We start from the raw sequence: 7,500 nt of genomic DNA on the forward strand, positions 1-7,500 counted from the left end.
TCCCTGGCGATACTCAAAGATGCCATTCTCAAACTGGGTTAAATTACAGTACTCGAAATTAAAAAAAAAAAATTCCAGCTTGTCCCTGCTTCAAACGCCAGGCAACCAAACCTGTGAATAGATTTGAGGTGCACGGCTGGCGTAGTGGTGAGAGCACTTGCCTCCCACCAATATGGCCTGGGTTCGATCCCAGACTCGGCGCCATGTGTAGGTTGAGTTTGTTGGTTCTCTACTCAGTCTCCGGGTACTCCAATTTTTCCCTCCCCTCAAAAACCAACATTTGATTTGAATTTCGTTAATTTGTAATTTTCCTTTATAGTGTCCCAAAATAGTCCTACAGCGCTAGAAGACTAGACACAAATAATTAAGGGGAATGGAAAGGGACAAGCTCGAGGATGAAGGGAACACCTGCATAGCGCGATATCAGAAGTTGCTGAGACATTCAACGGGGTCGACGAAATCAGCGTTGAACAAAGAGAAGCAATCAAACGAAGGATGTATTGGCGGTCTTGTTGATTGTACATGTGATCCCAGTTGGAAACCTACGGAGCCCAGTAAATGCCACAGACATTTTACTCTCGTCTTTTGGTTTCTCGACTTTTTTCTCATCCTTTATCCAAAATCCCGACTTTTTCCTCGACTTTTTTCGCGAAATTTTCTGGATCTTTTTTCTCGACTTTTTTCCTGACTTTTTTCCCGACTTTTTCCTCGGTTTGTGACCAACATTTTTCTCGACTTCGTGATCAAATGAAATCAAAATGGCGGCAGCAAGGCTTTCCTTCTTGGTTTTTATTGCAATTCTAACGGAAAGTGCCGGGGTTCTTCCGCCTTATTTACCGGCCTTGAACCTCAATAATCAGCCGGTTGAGCGAGACATACGGATTGGACAATACTTTTCTACTTGACTCGGCTATGATGCCCCCTATGAGGGCAACCCTAAAACCTGGAATCCGGAATCACAGGTCATTTTTTTACCAATACAGAGAGTAAAAACTATCCTAAACATTCATAAAAGCTACCCTTAGGACTAAAAACGTTTGTTCAGGCCTAATTAGGCCTAAGGTTAGCTTTTATGAATGTTTAGGATAGTTTTTACTCTGTGTATTGGTAAAACAATGACCTGTGATTCCGGATTCCAGATTCCTGGTTTTAGGGTTGCCCCTAGTCCGCTAGTTAGTTAACTACGGGCGTGTAGTTGATAAGGAAACGGTGAGAGAACTGTTAAAAATATTAGTTTTTGCTCAAACCGGAAGTCAGTTAGTTTACGCATGCGCAGTTGATCTGAGAACGAGCGCGAGGATGGGCAAGGAAAAACCTTCGATGGAAACAACAGTTTGTGGGGTGACTTTTGCTTGTGAGTGGGTTTTCTTGTCAGCTCATGATATGATAACGTCAGTTACCGGAAGTAACATTTCACTTCCTTAGCAACGCGCGAAAAATCCGTTTACGTTCTAATTCGCTTCGCTCAACCGAACGCAAATTATTTTACCCTTCAATTCCCGTAAATAATCAAACAAACAAGGAATATGGAAGGATTCGCAAGCGGATCCAAATGCAGTTTAATAGTTTACATACACTCTACTTCTCCTTTTTCCTTAACATATATTCTTTACAATAAGTAAAAAGCGAGCGTTAACAGTAACGTATCAATCTCTCTCTTTCATTCTTTTTTTTTTCTTTTTTTGGTTTTTGTAATCCGCTAGGCCTTTACAATTTCGTATAATCCATGTTCTTTTTCTTAAACTTTGTTACTTGAAGCCTGTTATCAAGACTTTCCCTCACGTACATATCTTTGGCAGCGTCCGTCTTCCACTTGCCATGCAACTTCAACAGTCTCTCCGTAACTGAATTACCACTGTGGCGAACAACGGATGTTATCCCACCCGATCTTAAGGTATGAAGCCCGTAGTCGTCCGGGTTGAAAACAAGTTGTTTTAAGGAATCCCTCAGGATTTCTCTACATGTAGTGTAGGAGATTTTTCCATCCCTTAGAGTATAACTAGAATTACCCCTATGAAAAACCAGAGGCTTAAACAAAGTCAGATTACTTTTATCGTGAATACCAGCTAGATTCATATAACTTCATAAAACACTAACAGGGCAGTATGTAGTTCCCGATGCACTTATATAGACATAGTTACCCTCCCTATAAACAGTCTTACTACGAGGCACAAAAATCTTTATGTATTGACTGTGAAATTCGATATGGTTGGGTGCAATATTACACAACTCATTATACCGAAAAAATCCGGCAAAAGCAAATGAGCATAAGGCAGCTATCCTAACATCTTTCAAATTATCATCTTCTATATTATAAGCGTCTAGAATATCCTTAATAATCTGGGAGGAAAAAGGTTTCTTCTTGGCAATTGGTTTAGACTTGATGCGTTTTGCCGACTCAATTAAATTCTTACAAAATTCACTATCCAGAGGATTACGGTCGAGGCTAGGCAAAAACGAGTGAAACCATCATTGAAGTTCAGCATGAGCTTGGACTAAAGACGCGCTTGAGGCACTAGATTGATGGTTTTCAAATAAATAAAGAGATACTGTGCTTAAGGGAAAAGGCAATTGAACACTTAATTCCCTACTCCTACACCACTCTAAAAACCTTTCGGATGACCCTAAGGTAGGCTTTAGTTGTAGAGTTCGCCCGGGACTGTAACATCACGCTCACGATTTGGCGAAAATTTGGTGAAGACGAAAACAGGAAAGGTTTCCAAGCTCCGCTTGAACTAAGTATCTGAAATTACAAATAAGAACACTCCGAAGTAAAGCGGGGTAAAACCCATACAATTTCATAATTCTAGAAAAACTAATTATACCGGACAGCTGCCAGGTCACCCGTACAAGCAGCTGTACCAATAATCAGTGCCATCCCACAATAAGGCCAGTGCCTACAAAGTCAGAACTGATTATTCTCACATTCCAAACGGGTGCAGTCACCCTTGATCTAATATGGCCAGTGCCAAGAAAATGCAACGTCACTGGTGCAGCCACCAGAAACAGCCAAAAGCCCAAGCAAACGCTGGAAACTAATCATAACAGATGAGCTGGTAGATGCCGCCACCCCCAGGCGTCACGAGCAATAATTCTAGTCAAGAAATTCCATCCTTAGAGCAATGACATGTCCCTTAAAGTCCTTTGATCCTAAAAGGGAATTGAGATTCCTACCATGAGTTAAGGATTGGTTTCCTATATGCATGCTATAAGCTGATATATACTTGAGATATTTACTTGTCAGTAGAGGCCAATATTGAGCCGAAGGCCAAAGGGGTAGAACAACGGTACCCACAGCGTTTTGAGACTTCATATAATGAAGAACTCTAGAAACGGTAGAAACGGGCGGGACCACCCAACTGTTCTCTCCTCGAAGTGGTTGAATAAAGAAGTCGATGCCCGCCGTGTTGGGATTCCAAAACCCAGAAAAGAATCGGGGTAGCTTATGATTATAATAATTAGCGAAACAATCTACAGAATGCGGCCCCCAACGCTCATTTAGGGACGAAAACAAATCACTGGTAGTCTGCCAATCATCGATGTCTATCAAACGACTAATGTAATCAGCCTGTTGATTTCAAGTGCGGGGAATCCACTGTAAGGCTAGGTAAATCCCTGACTGAACACAAATATCGAAAATTCCTCTGGCCATTTTGTGCAAGTCCAACTTCATGCTACCTACTTCAACGATTCTGGCAGCAGCTTGACTATCGGTAAACCACTTGACATGTGACTTAAGGACTGGGGCAAACGAACGCAAAGAAAATTCTATCGCACATAACTCCCTCCACGTGGAACTCTGTAGACTCTCAGAATCCGTCCACATTCTATGGCACACGTACTCGTTATTGAAGCCAATAACAGAACCACAACCCGCAGAACCCGTAGCACTGGCATCAGAATAAACAAATGAACTAGGGCATGTATATGCGAAGCAGTGTCTGTTGTTAAATGATATTGCTAAGATTTGTTTTCTAAAAATACAATTCCTCCTGACAGTAAACGTCAAGGTAAAACTCCATATCCCAACGGTCATTACACAAGGTGGACATAACACAATGTCTTGTCATAATTCTACCAATATTACCAACGACAGGACCCGTTGAAATAATTTGACCCGTAAAAGAAGCCAAACTTCTCGCCGAAACCATAAAATTTGAGTTGATAATATGGTCAATGGTTTTTAAAATCTTCGTAATCCTTCTATCTACAATTTTTAAAGTGCCCAAGATCGAATTCCAAGTCAAGCCTAACCAGTCTAAAACCTGCGTGAGTTCCCATACCGACTTCTCATCGTTAGCTATAAACCCTGCACTGCTCAAGTCGTTTCTAACAGCTCGGGCAGTAGCGTGACAGTCTTGTTTATCTTGGACTATGCCCCAACCGTCATCTAGAAAGATGGCTATACAAATACCTTGTAATCTCCAGCGTTTTTCCAAGGGTTTCAAGAGCTTGGTAAAGACATAAGGGGCAGTGGATAAACCGAAAGGAAGAACGGTAAGTACATAAAATATTTCATCCCCAGAATCTGCCATCTCCCATGAAAACCCAAGGTAAGTTTGGTGTTCCTGTGAAATTTCAACGTGGTGATACCCGTTTTTAAATCGAAGGAAAACATATAAGACCCCTTTGTAAAGTAGGAAAGAGCAACCTTCCAATCCTCGAATTTCACTCTTTGTTTAAGTAAACACTTATTTACGTGGCGTAAGTCCAGAATTAGTCGTTTTTTTCCGCATGGCTGTACTGACACTGATAAGGGGTTAACTACCAAGGGTTTCTTAGCAACTACGCAGACACGCCCAGAGAGAACAAGCTTGGTCCACAAAATCGGCATGGAATCTAGCAGACTTATTATTCCTGAGCTTCACGGGCTCGGGCGAACCAGTAAAAGGTAAGTTATAACCGTTTTCAATAATCGATAAGATAAAATAAGGTGCACCAATAGATTTCCAAAACTCGAAGTTAGCTCTCAGATTACCCTTCACGCTTAAAGATAGCCCACTGTCCACTTCAAATTTTTCTACAATTTCTTCTACCTGCGCTAAGTCTTCCTCAATACTTGATAGCTGGCTGGCTTGACTGAATTCCTGTTGGCTTGTTGTAGGAAGGTACTGGTAAGAAGAGTTGTGATTGTAGGACTGGTAACTGTGAACCCCTGACCAGAAGGTAGAACGGCAGTCTTTGGCCCAATGACCGTATTTTCCACATTTGAAACAGCGGAACCCTTCGTAACAAGCATCCCTACGGCCTGTAAACAAAAATAACAACAACTGCAGTAAGCTGGGCGGGAGGGTGGGATAAATGCATGCTGAAGTATAAACTGCGTGGATCGCTGGCATGAGTGAATATTCAACGGTCACAGGGGTTATAAATACCAGGGACTAACCAATGAGAAGTTATGCATGATTAGAACAAGTGAGTAGGTGCGACAGGAGGAGCGAAGGTATTGGAGCATAACTAATTACTGAAATACCAGCGGAAAATTCATCTGTGGGCACTAAAGTTAAGTTTGAAAATAGATAATTATTTATTTAGTTAAGTATATTAAGGTTTATTACACTAGTCTAACTCTTCTCTGGATAGTTCGTTTTCCTTGTTTTAAATCCTGCAATTGTATATTTAAGTCATTTACGCTTAATTATAGATATTTTATTTAAACTCTGTTATTGCTTCTTTTATGCTGTGTTGCGGGTTTGTGGGAAGGGATGTGAAGTACATTGTTTTCTTTTAGTTTTCTCCTGTTCCCTCCTCGCAATCTTGCGAGATCCAGGGGATCGCGAACCGTCATACTGAGCAGACTGCTGGATTCGCCTTTTCAAAGATATGAGGGACTTCGGTCTTTACTGTGATGATGATGTAGTGCAAGCGGAATGTGTTAAATTCTGTTTTCTGCCTTTGATTCGCAATGAGCTTCAAAAAGTAGCTTTACTGTGGAATTTGCACAAGATAAGGCCATTAACCAATGCTGAGTCACCCAGTGGTCGACCTGACATGCTTTACTTTTTTCCAGAGTGTACTGGCAGGGGAGACCTCAAGGAAATTGTAGACCGTTGAAGAGTTCACTCACTTAGTATCGATTATAATGCAAGAGCAAAACCTCAATATGGCCACAACTACTGAAGAAGCAGTCATATTATAATCCACTTTGCTCGATAGCATTGAAGACCTAGTTTAATTCAGCCTCTTGTGCTCGGAATGCATGTAAACTCTCTCTTCTTCAGGAAAGGGTCTTCTTATTGTTCGAGGATGAAGAAGCACACAATTTAAAAAAATTTTTTTTTTGATGATTATGAGCCCGTATGCCTCAAGTATGACCCTTTGGACTTCGGTGTGTAAGCATCATATTGGACAGTTGACTGAGCTGACGACCGGCATTTTATTCCATTGAGATCCAGTGTTTGATGTAAGACCCGAGTTTGTTTCTCTGTATATAGATGTGGAGGCTGACATTCTTGACTAAAAAGGTAATATTGGCATCATGCAGATGTACATACCGGCTCCCGTGCCTTTCTCTGCTATACATCCCGCCCAGAGTATGCATATTTCTTCTATGGCTCACCTCCCGCCAAACCTCCCGCCTACTTCCGCCTTTTTTCGAGTCCTGCTTCTTTCCGTCTTCCCTACCGTCTCCCGCACCCCACCCCCCTGTCCCAACATCTACTTTCCTCTATTTCCAGCGTCTGACTGTCGGCAGCATTCCACTTACTCATGGTATAATCTACCCGTAATGAAATTTATATACCACAACTCTCGATATGATCAAGTGATGATCAAGTGCGCTTTACATGCATAAAATAGAACAGAAAAGTCATTGCAAAAAATATCTAGTAACAGTTGACACAACATCTGCCCCCGCTGCGAAGAGTTTTTTTTTTATCACAAAGGCTCGCCTTTCCATTTCAGTACTCGAAAACCTTTCTGTATACCATGGTAATTCAAAGATCTTGTATGACGTTAATCCGATCACTAAAATAATTTACCCGTTAAAACAATTAGCTCCTATCAAAAATACCATAATACTCCTTGTTTGTGCCTCCATAATTTTGCATGAGCATTGTTTTTATTTTATCTTGGGACTTACAATGGTCCCAAGAAAAATTAGAAACAATGCCTATGCAAATTTTTAGAGGGACAAACAAAGAGTATTATGGTATTTTTTATATTGGCTAATTGTTTTAAGTTTAGCCAGTTAATAAGCTACACAACCGCTGATATTGATTGATGCTCAGATTTCAAGTTATCATCGCCTTAGTGATTCAGCATGTGCTAACAGAAGGTTCGCGTCACCAGAGGCCATGTTGCTGTAATGAAACAAAACTAACATTTGCAAGAAAACGAAATTCAATGTCTTCTGTTTCTTTATTATCTTACTTACCAATGGCATAAAGGTGAATTACCAGATATATTTCACGATTTTTTCCGATAAGTCATAATAAGTCATACCTATAATACTAGATACGCTGTTAAAATATATACATACAAGCCACGGGTACGCACAAA

The sequence above is a fragment of the Montipora foliosa genome, chromosome 8 (genome assembly GCF_036669935.1).
Source record: "Montipora foliosa isolate CH-2021 chromosome 8, ASM3666993v2, whole genome shotgun sequence".
Taxonomy (NCBI): Eukaryota; Metazoa; Cnidaria; class Anthozoa; order Scleractinia; family Acroporidae; genus Montipora; species Montipora foliosa.